Source organism: Asparagus officinalis, chromosome 4 (genome assembly GCF_001876935.1).
Source record: "Asparagus officinalis chromosome 4, Aspof.V1, whole genome shotgun sequence".
Taxonomy (NCBI): Eukaryota; Viridiplantae; Streptophyta; class Magnoliopsida; order Asparagales; family Asparagaceae; genus Asparagus; species Asparagus officinalis.
Genome location: NC_033797.1, coordinates 80,008,274 through 80,027,825, shown reverse-complemented (window position 1 = coordinate 80,027,825; position 19,552 = coordinate 80,008,274).

Below are 19,552 nucleotides of genomic sequence, written 5' to 3'. Positions count from 1 at the left end.
GAGTTTTCAACTCGTTCTGAGTTTCTTAAACTTGTTAAGAGTTCTAAACCGGATTCATCATACAAGTCAATCGTTCTCGTGAGATAATACGGTCAGATCGTCAACGGAGAGCAAGTTCGACGCAAGCAATCGAAGGAGGCACTCCATCGCTACCAAGAAGAACCCAGAATTAAACAAAGGGGAGAATCAAATTCATTCTCCTCTCTTTTGTAATCGGAATCCAAATTATAATCGATTTTGAGAGAATACAAATCAATTTTTCTTTCATTTCTTTTACATCGAATTTTTTCACAAACAAAAGATGGCGACTCTGCTGGGGACTAGCTTCTCTGACGAAGAAGTGGTGGCGCAATCCGATGTTCATCTCATTGGAACGACCGTCGAAACTCTCATTGTAGAATTTGACCAAGCCAAGTACGAGGAGGCCCTCTCCTCTGGGTCGTTTAGCCCTAAAGCTAGGCGCGATACCCGCAAGATCTCTAAGGAGGTCGTAACTACTGCTGAGACACCAAAGAAAACCTTCTCCTTTGGCCAAAACCTTAGACTCACTCTACAAGTTGAAGATTCCACACCCGTCTCAACATGGCGTGTAATAGGTTGTAAGAGGCCTATGACGGAGGAAAATCCAATCAACGCCTACGACGTCGCGGCCAAGGCTCTGAAACAAGCCAAGAAGAACGCCGCTCGAAGACGGAGAAGATCCATCCGACGATCGCATCTTTGAGAAAACTGATCCCTGGTTCAATGCAAAGATTGGGTTTTTGAAGCTCCGCCCAAAGATTCCGTTCCTGCTCCAAAATGCATACTTCGTGGCAATGAGCCTAACTATGAGCCTCGAGTGATACAACTTAAACGCGATCCTCAGTGGTGCATTGTCCATCCAAAACACAATACTGCTAAGGATAAACACGCACCTCATGAGTACGTCCAACTAAAACAGGACCCTAAGGGGTCTGTTTCATCAAATAGATGCAGGCCAAAGCCTGGTGTTTATAGATCACAACGCGATCCTCGTGTTTCGACTCCAGAACACGATGTGGTTCGCCAAGTTCAAGAGATTCAACATGGGCTTAAGATTCATGTCCAACAAGAACCAATCCCGCCTACTCAAGGACAGGGGGTCTTATTTCCAATGAAGAATTACTCTCAAGTCTCTGACTTGTGAGAATTACTCTCTAAAGGGAAACCAACGCAACAGGCAACTCATTCATGCCATTGTGAACGGCTTATTTCAGCAGTCCTTTCCGAATGCCACTGTTGTACACCTGAACCCCGACAATTTGTGTTCGACAGACTGGTGGACGTCGCAAGACCTACCAAAAGACGACGTCGTCAGAAGAAGAAGGTTTCTGAAGCCGAATATCCTCAGGTCACCATCAATATGACCGGCAGAGGGAAAGCCCCGCATCCTAGTTTTGATGAATCTGAAAGCAGCCATTCCCCAACTGTCCGAGAAATTTACGATGAGTTCGAAGGAGTATATCGACATACTCGGACGCGGACAGGAGCTATCCGCTCAGTGGACTATCGAAAGTTGGCCAAAGGAATTACTTCCGATGATGAACATTCGGTAATCGTTGAATCTCAATCTTCAAGCTCCATCGTGGCACGAGAGGTTTCCATTTATATGACTGGAAGCCCCGAAGATTTAGCTAAAAGAGTTGACGAACACCACGTTATGCTCCATGCACAACAGGAGACACTTCTCCAAATGAAGGATATGTTGGCCCAGCTCCTCGCCGAAAAAGGCCAAAAACCTGAATCTTCCCAGAGGACAACCTCCAAAGGAAAGCAGAAAATGCTTGAGAATTTGGAACATGAGACTCACAATTTGGAGTCTTCTTCCAAAAACGAGAAGGAGATGGAGAGAGAACAGAATCCTCAGTCAACTAAAGTGGATGAGCTAGAAGCCCGCCTTAACGCAATAGCTAATAGAAGCGAGCTTCGTGAGGAAGGAGTGATACGGCCTTATCCCGCGAAATAGGATACAGCTCCCTATCTGCCGAAGTTTAAGGCCCCAACTCTACAACCTTTCGATCGTACAGGGTCACAAAATCAACACATCTACTACGTCAAGTCACAGACTGGAGATGTGGTAGCTAACGATGCCATCTTAACCCGTTTGTTCATCGGTACTCTTAAAGGAGTTGCCTTTGAATGGTTTATGAAACTACCTGCTAGATCTATTCAGAAATGGGTAGATCTGGAAAGACTTTTCTTAGCCAGATTCTTCGAAGATGACACGGAAGTTTCGGTCCCGACTCTTCTCGCCACCAAGCAAAAGAAATGAGAGTCCATCAAGACGTATGTGGAAAGATTACGCAGCATGGCATTGTGATGCCCGTCAGGTATGACCCAATCAACCCTAGTTGAAACTTGCAGGCACAACTTGGAGACCCAGCTCCTCGCTCAGATGGGAGTGGCAGAATGTCGCTCCTGGAGACAATTAGTTTCGCAAGGAGAGCAAGGTGAAGAGATTGTCGCTCGGGTCAAGGCTGAAGAAGTTATACAACCCAAGCCACAACAGCAACGCAACCAGAACAATGCGCCGCGCTCCAAGGGAAAAGAGACGTTAGCTGCCGATACTGACGCACGCACACCATCTGGGAAGCAAGGCAAAGTACCAAACTAACAAAGAGCGCCTAAGCAGTACTCGTTCAAAGAAGAGCATGTGGACACTCTGTTCCAACTACTTCAGAAGAATAATAAATTGCAGCTCCCCGAAATCAGAAAACCAGATGAAGCTGGGAAGGTAGATGACCCCAACTACTGTCGCTATCATAGATTTTTGGGACATCCTACTAGGAAATGTTATGTGTTCAAAGACATCTTGCAAAATTTGGTGAATGCTAACGTACTTACCCTGAAGCCAGAGCAGAAGACTGTATCCACTAACTTGATTGCAGTCCAGTTCGGTGACTTCCTCCCTGTAGCTGCTATAGATGGTGTTATTCCTATCCATAAAGGGGAAATATACTTGAAAAACACCGACTTACACAATCAGAAGGACAGGGGGTTGGTACCGCTCACTATCCTAAAAGGAGAGATCATGTGGGTCCATCCCGACCTAATTGAAGATCAGCAGTGGACAAACACCTCTCCCAAGCAGAAAAGAAGCAAGGCTAATTCATCCAACATGATTAGCCCCTCTGTTAATGAGAATAACAACCATCTCAAACCTCTCACTGACTCAGAAGAAGAGAGGATCGTCCTGACGGCATACCCAGAAGGTAACCCTGGTACTCGGTCAGGAAAAGCTTACTTGAGAAACTATGACCAGAATGCTCAAGAAGCTGAAGAACGGCCCCAAGACGCTGGGGGTTCTGTACCAAACAAGTCGATCGATAAAGGGAAACAAAAAGAGCTTCGGTTCAACAAAAATCTTCACCAGGATCTTGGAGAAATGAGCGCCCCCTTCCAATTTAATGTAATGGCGCAGCTGGCCAATATACCTGCTAGAATTACCCTATATGAGATCTTGAGATTGTCCAAAGCCACCAAAGAAGCTCTGATTGAAGCTTTGAAGAACACAGAGAGCTTTATCACTCAAGTCACTCCAATTCCTGAAACACCTGAAGATCAGTCCTGCCTGCAATGCTTACAAGCAGCAAGAAGTTTACCCTGCATCTCATTCACTCAGGAAGATATGCAAGTGAAGCATAAACATGATAGACCTTTGTACTACACAGGATACATCGGGTCATTAGAAATCAGCCGTGTTTAGGTCGACCCCGGCTCGGCACTCAGCATCATGCCTTACAGAGTCATGCAAGTTTTAGGGATTCCCATGCATCGATTGAATGCTACTCAAACTACCATCTTCGGATTTAATGCTAACAGCACTCGGCCCCTGGGAAAGATCAAACTCAGATGTCAGATCGGAGATCTCAGGTCCGAAGTGACTTGTTACATCATAGATGCAGACACATCCTACAATCTGTTATTAGGACGACCATGGATTCATGCAAATCGCATTGTCCCATCCACCCTACATCAGGTCATGTAGTATGTCAGTGATGAAGGCGAAGTTCGAACCCTAATTGCAGAGAAATACCCCTTCAGAGGAGTGGAAAACTTCGACACAGATTCGGTCTTCTACTTGGAATCACAAGAGAAAGAAGATGTTGACAGTGGTAATGAGGCGGACATCGAGCCAGACCCAGAAGGGAATTGTCCATGGGAGTTGAACTTCAATGTAATGAGTCCAGTCGAGAACAATAATAATGTACCGAGTGAGGGCGAGTGGTGCATTAATGAAGATTTTATTTTGGCGTACTTGTCTGATGAATCTTTTAAAGCTGAACAAACAGAGAATGATCATAATGTGCATTAATGAAGATTTTATTTTGGCGTACTTGTCTGATGAATCTTTTAAAGCTGAACAAACAGAGAATGATCATAATATAGGTACTAATCCGTGGCACACATTGTGTGCAGAAACATCCCTCTCATTGCCAATTAGATCATCCTTCGATTCAGATGAAGGAGTAGAAGATGCACAAAAGGCTTTCTTCAAAGTCCCATCTAAAAGGAAAGGGCAAAAGCCGATCCATTTAGGTAAAGTCAAACCCGAACAACTCAAACGAGGAAGTTCGGAAGAAGATGATGGACTTCCTCAGTTCCATTACCACGAACCTAATTCCGTCCAATTAATGAAACGAATGGGCTACAACATTAACGAAAAACAGGGTTTAAACTTCAGGAAAGGAAGGTGAACACTGATTCGAATGTCTCTAACCCCCGAAGGAAAACCTCCGGATTACTATCAAAAAAACGGAAGGGGTGTGGGTTACGTCACAACTCCCTCTGCCTCAGAAAATGAAATAAGTAATTATCTGCATCAAGATCACTCATCCGGAACGTCTTCCTGGGAATCTGACATCAGTGTCGGACCTTTCTTTAAAAATTTGGCTGTGAACATGGTTTCAACTAGTCACCCAGATGAAGACGCAGGGGGTGATGAAGAGTTAATCGAATCAACCGATGATCCTTGGATCAAACGTCTCAACATCTTGTGGGATATGCGTTTCGAGCAACACGAACCACCCAAATAAGATAAAGTGATCCAGGTCGACATGGGAGATGAATCTGATCCTAAGCCTATCTTTATAGCTGAAGACTTATCATCATCCAAAAAAGAGGACCTTATATCTCTCATCCGAGAATATATAGATGTCTTTGCTTGGAATTATAAAGATATGCCTGGCCTGGACCCAAGAGTAGCCACGCATCGTCTCAACATCGATCCGGATGCAAAACCCGTTAAACAGCAACAACGTCGGTTTCGTCCAGAGATCATGGAAGCAATTGAGACTGAAGTTAAAAAGCTTATAGACTTGGGTTTTGTTAGGGAGGAACAACACCTGGACTGGGTGGCCAACATTGTTCCAGTTCCCAAAAAGAACTGTAAGGTCCGGATATGCATCGACTTCCGTGACCTTAACGCAGCTTGTCCAAAAGACGAATTTCCTCTTCCTATCACTGACGTCATGATCGATAACACCTGCGGATATGAAAGGATGTCTTTCATGGACAGATTCTCCGGGTACAATCAGATCAAGATGCACCCGGAGGACGAAAAACATACGGCTTTTAGAACACCACTAGGGGTGTATTGCTATACAGTAATGCCATTCGGCCTGAAAAACGCAGGTGCAACTTATCAACGTGCAATGAACGCCATTTTTCACGAACACCTACGAAAGAAGATCGAGTGCTACGTTGATGATATAGCAGTAAAGAGCCAATGTAAAGGTGATCATCTTACAGATCTGAAGACAATGTTCGAGATCATGCGAGCGCATCAGCTGAAAATGAACCCGATAAAATCTTTCCTTGGAGTATCAAGCGGGAAATTCTTAGGATTTATCATCACATCCAAAGGAATCTCTCTTGACCCAGAAAAAGTACGTGCTATTCAAGACATGCTACCTCCGAAGAATCTCAAAGAGCTCAGATGTTTGCAAGGCAGGCGGCCTACATTCGAAGATTCATATCAAATCTTTCAGGGCGTTGCCAACCTTTCTCTAAGCTCATGAAGAAAGGAGTATCCTTTGTCTGGGATGGAGAATGTCAAAAAGCATTCGAGGAGATTAAAAGATACCTCACTCAACCGCCAGTTCTCGTGGCCCCAATATCAGGAAAGCCATTCCTATTGTATGTGAGAGCCATGGAACATTCTCTTGGAACTTTGTTGGCCCAAAACAATGATCAAGGGCAAGAGCAAGCCATCTACTACTTAAGCAGGACCATGATGGGAGCCAAACACCGGTATAACCCGGTCGAAAAAGAATGTCTCGCTTTGGTATTCGCAGTTCAAAAGATGGGACATTACCTAGTTGAACAAATAATTCACGTCATCTCTAAGGTGAATCCCTTGAGAGTGCTGATGACGAAGCCATCATCTCTAAATTGCCGACTCACCAAATGGGCCATTCTCTTGTCACAATATGACATGCAATTCATGCCCCAAAAAGCGGTCAAGGGTCAAGCATTGGCAGATTTCTTAGCTGATCACCCGGTACTAGGGACATCTGAGTTGTATGAAGAATTATCTGACAAAGTCGCGGAAGCTTGTGTAACTCAAGAAACTACGCAAGTGTGGAAATTATTCTTCAACGGTGCATCTAGAGTAAACCCTCATGGAGCAATCACCGCTGGAGTAGGAGTAGTATTAATCTCTCCGAACGGTCATGTAATCCCAAGAGGATTTTCCCTAATCGAACCCTGCACCAATAATGTAGCCGAGTATAATGCTCTGTTATTAGGAATGCCATTCGCCGAAGAACTTAATATTTAGTACCTCGAAGCTTACGGTGACTCTCAGTTCATTGTTAATCAAGTCCGAGGGGAATACGAAGTACGTCATGAAGATCTGATCCCGTACTACTTCACAGTGCTAAAGCAAGCTAAGAAGTTCGAAGGTTTCTTTATCGAATATATTCCACGAGCTCAGAATGCTTATGCAGACGCTTTAGCCTCTTTGGCAACTTCACTAGCATTGCCACCAGGGGCTGAAACAATGATTCCAGTTACAGGACGCGAACTATACTGTTACAAGATTCCTATAGAGGAAAACCCAGACAAGACAACGACAGGAGAAGTCTGTACAACCTCTATGGAGTTCGAATCTAGGTATTGGAGATTTCTATATATTGACTACGTCCTATACGGAATCCTGCCCGATGACCCTAAGGAAGCGACCTCTATCAAACGAAAGGCCCTCCGATTCTATTACGATCTAGTTTCTCAAATCTTGTATCGTAAATCATATGATGGAGTTATGCTTCGATGCCTCTCTCGGAAGGAAGCAAAAGAGGCCCTCAAGGAAGCTCACGACGGAATGTGCAGAACTCATCAGCTCGGAGCTAAATTAGGAGATCACCTCCGACGAATAGGCTATTATTAGCCAAAGATGTTCTCAGACGTAGTTGACTACGCTAAACGTTGTCACGTGTGCCAAATTCATGGGGACTTCATCCACCAAGCACCTGGGAACTTACACCCCACATCGGCGTCCTGGCCATTCGAAATGTGGGGTATGGATATCGTAGGACCAATTTCCCCTCCGACGTCCAAGGGACACCGGTTCATTCTAGCTGTGACCGACTATTTCTCCAAATAGGCGGAGGCAATCCCGTTGAAAGAAGTCAAGACTTCAAATGTAATCAAGTTCATCAAGCATCACGTCATCTACCGTTTTGGAGTCCCGAGACGAATAGTTCACAACAACGGGACACAATTTGTTAGCTTTGGATTTCAGAGATTTTGTGATAAGTTTAGAATCTAGAGTGTCGCATCCACGGTGTATTATCCGCCAGTGAATGGTCTTGCAGAAGCTTTTAACAAAACCATTGTGAAACTTCTCAAAAAGTTCGTTTCTAAGAGCCGGCGTGATTGGGATGAAAAACTTGGAGAATGTCTATGGGACTACCGCACAACAGTGAGGACCCCTAAGAGAGCTACACCGTTCTCTTTAGTATACGGCTGCGAAGCTGTACTCCCACTTGAGATTCAAATCCCTTCCCTAAGAGTCGCAATTACAACTGGACTAACGGAAGAAGAGAAACATCAACGATGTCTGTAAGAACTTGAAGCTTTAGACGACAAGCGACTTCAAGCTCAGCAACAGATTGAGCTATATCAAGCCCGTATTTCTAAAGCCTACAACAAAAAGGTTAAAGAACGGATTTTTAAGAAAGGCGATTTAGTTTTGGCTAATCGACGACCTATGGTGATGACTCACAAAACCAAAGGGAAGTTTAATCCTAAATGGGAAGGACCTTTTGTGGTAGAGACAGTCTATTCTAATGGAGCCTACCGTCTCATCAATAAAAAAGGAGACAGGCTCATGATGTCAATTAACGGGAAATTTCTTAAAAGATATTTTCCATAAATCATACAGCTCCCTAAACCCCAGCCAAGTCAGACTGGGGGTTGCTAGTTCATAGTATATTTCGGGAATAAATTTTAATTTTCCTGTCTTGTATGTCGTTATGTTAACATTACACCTCTGACGATTGAAATTTTCTGGAATTATTCTAAGTGGTAATAAAGAGAATTTCGTTTTCATGCTAAGTTAACACTACACTTACAACATTTGCATTACTTTTCATCGTCCCGAACTAGATTTCAACAAAAGAGATGACGAAAGGCAAAATGATATCATTTTCATTCAATATTGTTAATTTGAATACAAAATGAAGACAATCGAAATGAAAATGATACAAACATATTCCCTAGCTACAAAGTAATTCAAATCCTAAGCGTTGGGGCCCATCAGCCTAAAGGACTTGAGCTTAGACTTCAAAGCCAATATTTTCTCCTCACGAGCCTTTTTGACTTCTTCTGTTATCTTGCTCTTGAGCTCCTCTTCATTTGGTGCTGCTTCTGCAATCTCTCGCTTAATCTTGTCGGCAGCAACAAGTTCATCGCAATAGCCTTTGAAAAGCCCGTCATAGTAAGAAGCTAACCCTTTTATAACTTCTATATCGTCAACTAACTGAGCATTTATCTGAGGTAGCTCAACACCAGCACGGGTAAGCTCTGCTGCAGTATCTCGGATACCCGTAGCAAAACTACCCAGGTCCACTTGTACTTGGAGATGTTCCCCACGCAGGCGGGCAATACGAGACTCTGTTTCAGACAGACTCTTCTGAAGAGCCTCTTGGTGTTGTGCTTTCAAAGCTTTGGCCTGAGAAAGAGCCCGATCCACTTCTGGTCCTATGTCGTCGCATTGTAGCATTGAAAGGAATTCCAATTCATATTCCAGAATAACAATGCTCTCGCGATAATTATCGGTCCACAATGCATTCCCCTGGTTCCCGATCTTGGCGAGACACTCCAGCAGATGGGGTTCAAAAACCTTAAAACTCACGTCCCTGAGGCTAACGACATCGATAGTCATTTGCATCCAATGCTCTAATTGTTCGATAAGCTTCCTCAAAGTTTTCGAGCTTGGGGGTGGAGCAGTCGGATAAATAAAGCAATTCACATAATCAGTGCGAGTGGGGCGATGGTCAGCTTCAGAAGATAAATTTTTCGGCATATTTGACAATGAGCCTGGGGTGTCCGACCCCTGCACACCTGTTGTCATCTCAGGACCGGGAGGAGCAGCTTGAAGCATAGTATCCCCTCTGTTCTCAGGAGATGCAGCACGCATTGACTTTATGGCATCTCCCATCAACTTGGCTTTATTGGAATTCTTAGCTGCGCTGGGTTTTCATTTGCGAATGCTTCTGTCATATTCACTTACCTCCTTAGCAGTAAGGGGCCTCTTCCCTGATGATCTTAAAGAGCGAGGCTCAGGAGGGGATGTTCCCTCGAGAACTTCTTTAGTATCCTTTTCTTCAGAAGGCGGGTAATTCCTCTGGGATCTCCTCGATTCCGACCGCCTCCCGTTCGCAGGACAGATAATCCTCTATCCCTGGTAATCGAGTCCTGGCAGAACCACTTCTCGATTTATAAAGTTCCCGGATTTCATTTATGCATGAAGTATATATATCATATTTGTGGATTTGAGAAGCTTTGTCAAACCAATCGCGGAAGTCCTCTACGGTGGAACAACTAGGCGGCAAACTAGGCAGAGTAAACTGCGCATGAGTCCCTCGGGCAGAAAAGAAATACCAAGCACGAGCACCTTCGTATAGATTCCCGATGTCAGCTAATCGCGGATTAGGGTTACCAACATAAAGCTGGTCATACCCGAACTGTCGAGCAAAACGCGAGGGAACGTATGGCTCAATTATACATCTCTCACCTAGTCGAAAAACCAGGTAGCCCACTCTGATAGTGAGAAGCCATTGGAAGGTCCCTGTGTTTAAAAGCGAGGACCATTCGAAGACTACGTCGCCAAACTTCGGGCCTTCTTCTTCAGCCCCATCAAAACAAGGGCGACAACAAAAAAGATCATAATTGTCTTTCAAAGACAAGAGTTGTCTAACCCGGGCTATGTACACGGTCGTCCATGTGGCTGACTCAAGCCTTTGTACGAAAGGAACAGAGGTGTCATTATCATGTATGATCCCCATCATCAAAGAGGGACAATGCAGCACAAACCAAGCCACTAAATAAGTATAGGGCATTGGTGCACGGGGTTGGGGAGTCTTCCAAACTTTCCTCCCAGCAATATTCATCTCCTTGACGTCAAGGAATTCAGAAATCAAATCCCGTAACCCTCTCTGTAGACAACCTGTCATTGCAGAGAGAAGACTTAGAGGTCTCCCATGAGCCAGGAGAATGGCTGGATAGACCACCTCAACCAAGATCGATTCAGCCGGTTTCGACGGCACGACGCACCGCTTCAACCATAGCATCAGGAAGCCAGCAAGGAGGGCCGCGTCAGAGATGGGAATTGCAGCTTCATGATGAAAACTTTCAAATTCACTGTCAGCTTCAAATCCATCTTATAAATACTTGTTCTTATAAGTAGCATTAGGAGCCTTGATACGGGCTTTAATGCTCTTAGAAGAGCTTACAGCAAGACGGGTTACCTTCAAATCTTTTTGACCCAAATTCTGAAATAAATAATCTGCCCTGGCAGTATGCATGAGACCACCCCCACGCATCCCAGCGATCTGAGCGCAGATGTGGAAATGACATATCAACTCCCAAAAAGTGATGTATATCTCTGGATGAGCAGTCCTCAGGATGGAAAGTTCTTCAGTTGTTGGAACAAATTCTTCATAGGGCATTTACCCAAAGGATAGTCCTGATACTGCATGCATCTCGTGGAGAGCAAATCTCAACTCCCCGACGGTCGTGAAAAAGGTACATCTATCCGGATTATACCGCTCTAGCATAGCAAAGAGAAGGGGATAATTCTGAGCGATTCCACGCCTTGTAGCCTGTACTGGTATTATACGGCTGTTCGCGGTGAAAGTCGTTTTCATTGAAGTCATTGTTCCTGAAGCAACAGTTTTTCGGTTACAAAAGATCCGGTCTTTTTATAAGATCCGGTTACAACAAAATCAAAGAAAAAATAAAAAATTACAACTTTCTTTCTTTCGAACGAATCGCAAGATCCTATTTTGTGGTCTCTTGCTTGTGTGGGTTCTTCGCCTGCGCCGGGGTTAATCCGTGGACCACCGCGCGATCTTGATCCGGTTGGATCTACACGGTATGACGGGTGTTATTTCACGAAGGAAATAACAGCCGGGGGTACTATTTCACCAAGGAAATAATAGCCTTTAGTAATCGAAATCGACCAAGCGAAATCAATACTCTTCTCGGGATCAAAAACCAAGTTTTGATCCGGAGGATAACCGTGTGGATCTCAGATCTGATCTCTCTCTCGAACTCCTGCCTTGTTTGATGTGGATGATCGCCAAGAACCAGATCTGAAAATGTCCAAGTCTTCAAAGCTTCAAAACTCCAAAGTTGAGCTCTCAATCCAGCAGAGTTTCGCCTCAAAAAGTTCCAACCTCCAAATCAATGAGCCACCAAGCCTATTTATAGGCATTTAGAACGAGATCTGGGCTCAAATCTGGGCCCAGACCTGGGCTTGGCCCAGGTGGCTCGGCCACCGAGCCACCAAGAGGTGGCTCGGCCGGCCACCTAGGTGGCTCGGCCACCGAGCCATGGCCACCGAGCCACCAGGAGGTGGCTCGGCCATGGCCGAGCCACCCCTAGGTGGCTCGGTTTTGGCCGAGTCCTCCAGGTGTTTGCCATTTTATCGTTTTTCGGTTTCGCGGTTTATCCGAACTCTGATTTGTTGACCTGGACTCTGATTTGGCAGTCTGGATCCTGATTTAGCAGTAAATCTGCCTCGGTGTTTAACCTCGTCGCCTCGTTAAACTGCTTCGTCGCATCTCACTTAGCTTCGATGTTGTGGTCTAACGATCATGCTTGGATATATCGCCCGATGGTTCGTTGGTTTGTTGAATCACCATGCCGAGCTGTGTTAAGGGACCTATAAGCAGTTTTACATGCCTACAGATACCCCCTCCAAAGTATTTCAGCCTCGTTCTTTTATAGAAGAGTCTAGAATGCTTTGGATATGATTGCCCCAACCTTCAATCGGTATGACGGGACTTTTGAATGGCTTCTATTCTTGATTCCTTCAATCCTTCAGGCTATTCGATGCTTTGTCGAATGTCTGCAAGGGTTCTGGTGCTGTATTTATTGTCTGACCGTTGTCGGAATTTTGAACTTTGAAGTCAATTCCTGATTTTCTGATCTTTAGCTCGTGTTTGTTGTTTCAACATAGAACTAACCATCGATTGTTGGTAACGCGTTGTCCGGCGTTTGACACAGTTTATACTCATACGTCTGTCGGAGTGTTGTTGAGTTATCCTTAAGAATATTTTTAGAAAAATATTCTCCAGAAACTTCTCAACAAAAATAGAGAATAGTTTATACTCGTATTCCTTATTGGAGTATTGAGAATGAGCCGTACCGGCCTAATAATGACCCAAAAAAGCAGTAATTAGGCTCCAAAAATCCTCCAACCCCTTTGAATATATGGGAGAGGAGTGAATAAATAAGGGACTGGACCGTCGGTCGTTTTGAAGTCGTTTCGACACTCGGTTCAGCTCCAAGTTGAATTTTGGTTCAAATCTGGTTCAAACTGGTTCAGAACTGGTTCAAACTGGTTCAGAACTGGTTCAACCTGGTTCAAGACTGGTTCAGGACTGGTTCAGGACTGGTTCAGCCTGGTTCAGCCTGGTTTGGTCTGATTCAGCCAGGTCTGGTCTGGTTCAGCCTGGTCTGGTCTGGTTCAGCTTCATTTGAACTGATTTAGTCTGGTCTAGTCTGGTTCAACCTGGTCTGGTCCGGTTCAAGACTGGTTCAAGGCTATAAAAGAGCCTCTTTTCCTCTATCTAGGACCGGCCCCCCTTCTCCCCCTTTTTGAAATTTTCTTTTCCCTCGTGCCTCTTTTCTCCTTCAAACCCTCAAATTTGTCTTAGATCTACCTTTCCTCTTGATCTTAGACTGAAAAATCCCTCAAAATTTCCATATATAGAATTTCTCTCAGGCCCCTCGAGCACGTGGTTCGAGCTTCTTTCAAGATCTGACTTTTGTTGGATCCTCGAGCTTTTCCTCAGGTAAATCCTCTATAATTTTGGCATATTTCATGTTTAATCCAATATATGAATTTGTAGGATTGCATAAGAGGATTAGGGTTTGTGATTTGACGCCTCGAGCTTGTCTTTCAGGGGGTAAAATTTGGAGATCTGAGGGATTTAATTATAATAAAGAGGGGATAAAATTTTAGGGTTAGAGTTTGTCACCCTAACTAAAATTTCTTCTGTATCTGACTCCTGGATTTACTTTGCAGATCATCATGTCGCATATCCCGAGAGGTCGTTCCCCTACTGCGTCGGCTGATGGCGTGCTTCCCTCGTATGCTGGTGAGCTCTTTTTGGTGTATTTGTAGATTAGTCCTTTATCCCCATTTTGTCCTCCTTGGTGAGACAATCGGGAAGAGCCTTGATTCTCCTTGGTGAGGATTAACGCTTTAAGGATAGGTTTTGCTTGGTCAAAATCCTATCTCAAAATAAATAAAGGGGACGTTTTGACGCTGCATTGTGCCTTATAAGGCAGGGATATGTTTTTGATATATCCTACCTTATAAGTGCATAATGTGGCCAAATCGTCTAACCCTTTATAAGGCAGTGACTATATCTTATCTGTTCGTAGGATGAGTTCAACTTCCTTTTATAACTGAGACTAACAAACATTTAATTGCTTGTTTTTAGTGGAATATCCCTCTAGAGCGTTCTCATCTCATGCAGTGGACGGACATCGTGACGAGTATTATTCAACCTCTGATGATTTTTCACCTATTCCGCTTACCCTTCAGTTTGCTCCGGGCACGTCGACAGAGGTTGCCCAAGTGGTGAAGGAAGGTGGACATCGAGCTCTTCGACAGTTGCCTTTCGTGAAGGATGCCAGCTCTGTTCAGCCTCTCAGGAAGACTGACTTTTTGTTTGGTGACTCTGTTAGAGATCCTGATACAGTGTTTATTGACGCCGAGCAGTGGCTTCATAAAAATGGCGGTGGTTTCCTATATTTGCCAAAGATTCCTCGACACCGCTCGTTGACTGAGCTCAGGCGTCAGGCTGTGACACGGGAGATGTCGTGACGCTTGACGGAGGAGCATGAGAGCGTTCACTGTGGCTATATCACTCATCAGGCAGATCCAAGTTCGAGCAGGAGTCATATCATTGGATTGCGTCCTGGAGTATTGGGGCTGGATGCATCGCCGCGTAACGAATTTCTTGCTTCTGCTTCTATTTTGAAGAATCGCCTCGCTGACTTAGGACGGGAGATGCCTGCGACACGCCACAGATTCTATAGCTGGGTCCATTCTTTATACAAGCTTTGGTGGGCTCGTATGACGAAGTATGTCTTAAGCCGATGGAGCGAGGAGTTGCACGCTTGTGGTCTATATGCAGCCATCCGTTCCACCATGTATGGCTTACCCGTCAGCGCTAAACATTTCTTTGCTTTGTGCGAACTCTATAACCCGGATTCGAACACTTTTCTGACCAGGCATGGGGAGTTGGGCTTGGCTCTCCATGAGATGCACAGGATTTCTGGTTTGCCCATGGGTCAGATGCTATATCAGGAGTACTTTCCCTCCAACCATGAGTTAAGCCAGCTGAAGGACCGCATGCCCGACCGCTATGAGACTTTATGGGATCTTACATGTCACTACCATATTGCTTTGGCGCAGTCTGAACCTTTAGCGAAGAGGACTAAGTCACATGTGAGCCTGAAGCAGTTTGTGTGTTATCTATTCAGGAATTTAGAGAGCAATTCTGGCGAGGCTATTTGTGAGGTGGCAACGCTTACTCCTTCAGAGGTCAATGGTCTGTTGAAGAAGATTGACGCTCATTCCTATACCATTAGCAGTCCCGAGAGTGGCTTTCCTGCAGGGACCAAATTTAAATCATTCTTATGGCATGCGACCGCATCGATTCAGCCGATGACCCTTCTCGCCGGTTACCTCGCTATCTGGTTAAAGAAATGCGTGGTCCCGTATCAGTCCGGTGACATTATGCCACTGGAAGTGCTCTACCCAGCAGTTCAGCTTGCCTACAAAAAGGAACTTTCGCTTCTTCCGGTGATGGTGGCTAACATTCATCGAGGGCTTCGACAGATTTCTAGTACCTTCACACAGAAAGAAGAAGCACCGTCGGCTAAGATTCCTCTTTCTAAGGTGGAGCTCCCATACACTTATTTGATGGCTTGGTTCATCCTTCATCGTCCTGATGTGATATCGGTACCTAGCACCGTAGACCGCTCTGTTCCCCTACTACAGTTGTTTGAGAATGGCAGGTGGGAGGGGCGAGGATTCCCTGACATCAGATTTGAGAATGACAGGTGGGAGGGGTGAGGATTCCTTGACATCAGGAAGCAGCTACAGGTCCACAAGTGTTGGGTATTTTCCACTTGCTTCCCGCAGTTCGGGAGCCAATATGGCGAGTGTTTGATTGATGAGGAAAGGCCGAGGGTGTATCGAACTCATTTAGATGTCGGCTGCTTTAACTGGCTAATGAACATTAGGCCAGGATATCTGACCTTCCGGGTGAGGAATCAGTGTTTCATAGAGCCATGGAGCAAGGTTAGTCACCTATTTTTTCTTTTTCTCTGCATTTCCAAGTTGCTATTCCTGACCACTATTTGATATTTCAGGGACAGCGACCAATAGTGACGACGAATTCCGTCCTTTTACCCGGGCAAGACCTTCGATTGCTGTCCGTGCTGATAGGCGGAAAAGATTAGCCCACAAGCCGCATGCAAATTCACGAGCATCTGAGATGGACTTGGCTGATGAGGATCCTGTTAGTGACGGAGGTAACGTCTATTCTATAGATCATTTTCTTGATCGTTTAGAACTTCTGGCTCATGCTTTCCCATCCTATGCAGGATATCGTGAGGAAGGCGAGATGAGTCCCGATGATTGTGCATCTCCTGGTGAGCCTGACTCACCGCACCAGGTAGAAAAGCCTGCAGAGACCGCCCATGTTGGGGAGTCTGTCAATGAAGGACCCAGTTCGGTGATTCCAGGTACATCTTCAAGAGGTAACTTGTCTCTATTGGCCATAGTTTCCTTCCTCTTCCCTTATATCTTTTTATGTCAGATTTTTCGATTGATGACTTCGATGGGGAGGGCCTGCCTATGGACACTTCTATGTTCAGCTTCATGTATGACTCTCCTCAGATCGATGGCCAGCCGCCTCAGGATATGTTTCCTGAGTCTGTACTCCCTCAGACTCCCGGGAACGGTTATTTTGAAGGTGCGTGCCTCTTCTCAAGCTAACTATAGGACTAGCCAATTCCTTGACTAATGCAACTATAATATGATGTTTCTGTTTTGTGCCTAACAGGGGCTTTTGTTGAGGCTGACCCTGTTGAGCCGGCTGTACGACCAACTCCACCAGTCGATGCAGCTACAGTCCTTACATCTCCACCACCCCCAGTGACTCGAGGGGGAGGAGGTATAATTTAATTAACTGAGCAAAGCCATTCATTTCCTTATTGAGGCTTTTGACGAATTTCTCTTCTTTGTGTAGGGCTTCCTTCTCAGCTTCATGTCCTCGTTAAGGAGTTGTTATCGGGGAATGACCCTGAGAAGATCATCATCAGCGTAGAAGTCCGCTCTTATTTCTCCTCCCTGACTGCTATAATTGGCAAACTCCTCCACGACGGACTTTCTCTTCGCCAATTTAAGCCCTACCTCGATTCCAAGATAAATTTGATTAGGGACATAGGATGTCCGGATCTGGCGACGGCTATGGTTGATGACCTTGATCGCTTAGAGCGTGAGCTTCAGATGTTTCATGAGCTCCGGGATACAGGTGCCTCTTCATTCGTTGCTGCCGAGTTGGATGCTCGCTTACAGACATGGCGCAGTACTCGGATGGTTGCCGAGCTCGAGATTCAGGTGCAGCGGGGCCGCATAGATCGAGTTGAGGCTGATCTTGCCACTAGATCATCTTCCCTTGAGGAGCTTGATTCTCAGATAGATCAGCTCCGACGAGAACTCCGTGAGAAGGAAGACACAAAGATGCAGAATCAGCAAGCAAATGCTGCTTTATCTGATGAGCTGAAGTCCTTGAAGCAGACACTGGCTGAGACAGAGGAGGTTGCTGTGAGGACTTTAGCCGCGAACGAAGAGTCTGTCAGAGCTGAGTTGCAGGAGGAGCTTAGACGCTCTTATGATGAGAAGCTGTCTGAATTCAGTCAGCAGGTTCTTAGCCATGGGCTTGATGTATGATTTTATTTGCTGAAAACCTTGACATTTGATTCTCTTTAGTGGACCTGATTTTTGTCTTTATCTTTATTATGATTCCTCATTCCGTTTGAAATGATTGACCATAATACTCATAGGATTTTTGGCAAACCCCCAGCCTTCAACGGGTTTGATTAGCCTTTACCGACTACCGTTTGAGTCGGGCTAGCATGCGGATTATCGGAATCCGTTCCGCATGTAACGTTGTGCTAAGGGAATGAACTCCCTTAGACTTCGTGCTATGATGTCGAATACATAGACTTCGCCATTGTTACGGGAATAGGCTACCCGGCGACACGTGTTAGGTGTTGACTTTAGGATTTTTTGGCTAACCCCCAGCCTTCAACGGGTTTGATTAGCCTTTACCGACTACCGTTTGAGTCGGGCTAGCATGCGGATTATCGGAATCCGTTCCGCATGTAACGTTGTGCTAAGGGAATGAACTCCCTTAGACTTCGTGCTATGATGTCGAATACATAGACTTCGCCATTGTTACGGGAATAGGCTACCCGGCGACACGTGTTAGGTGTTGACTTTAGGATTTTTGGCTAACCCCCAGCCTTCAACGGATTTGATTAGCCTTTACCGACTACCGTTTGAGTCGGGCTAGCATGCGGATTATCTGAATCTGTTCCACATGTGACGTTGTGCTAAATGAATGAACTCCCTTGGACTTGATGCTACAACTTCGAATATGTAGACTTTGCCATTGTTATGGGAATAGGCTACCCAGCAACGTGTTTTAGACGCTGACTTATCCCTACTTAGGCTTCGGGATAGAATACCCCAGAATCGAACTCTGGTGTCTTTTTGTGCGGAAAAAGACTAAACCGGCAGCGCGTGTTAGGCGCAGACTTATCCTTACTTAGGTTTTAGGATAGAATACCCCAGAATCGAACTCTGGTATCTTTTTCTACGGAAAAAGACTAAACCGGCGACGCGTGTTAGGCGTCGGCATATCCTTTCTTAGGATTCAGGATGAAATTCCCCATACGTGTAAGGCATGGATTTTGGTGTTATTAATAACAACCTGCCACAATGTTGAATATGTGGGCGGGTGTTCTTTTTAACGGTTAAGAACTAACCGGTAGCGCGGGTTAGGCGCAGACTTATCCTTGCTTAGGTTTCAGGATAGAATACCCCAGAATCGAACTCTGGTGTCTTTTTCTACGGAAAAAGACTAAACCGGCAGCGCGTGTTAGGCGCAGACTTATCCCTGCTTAGGATTCGGGATAAACTTCCTAGGATGAATCCTAGATTGATAGATTCTTAGAAAAGGTTGGTGCGGGAAAGGAAGAATTTTATATTCTATTTCCCGGTCTTCTTTTAGGGTGAAGGCGAACCCGAATACAAGGAAGGAAGAATTTTATATTCTATTCCTTGATTTTGGAAAGGAAGAATTTTATATTCTATTTCCAGCGCAAAAGAAACTAGAAGTGGGATCTCCACTCCGAGAATCTGGAAGATCTAGATAAACTTACCTTTTATAGGATTGGTTATCTAGTATGAAAGATGAGTTTTTCGTTTATCGAAGTGAAATTTCAACTTCGGTTATAACCATGAGAAGGCTTAACCAAAGAGAAAAAGAAGGGAGTTCTTTCGTTTATCGAAAGGGGACTCTGAACTGAAAGTGGACCTCTTGTTCATGGAAAGAGTCAAGAGGGCCAGAAAGACATTTTTGGTGGACTCACTGTCAATTGAAATTGATCAGTGAGGGATTTTAGTGGTGAAAATGATTTTGGGTTATCCTCAAGAATATTAAGTGTAATATTCTTTAAGAAACTTCCCGGTAAATGGGTTATCCTGAATGTA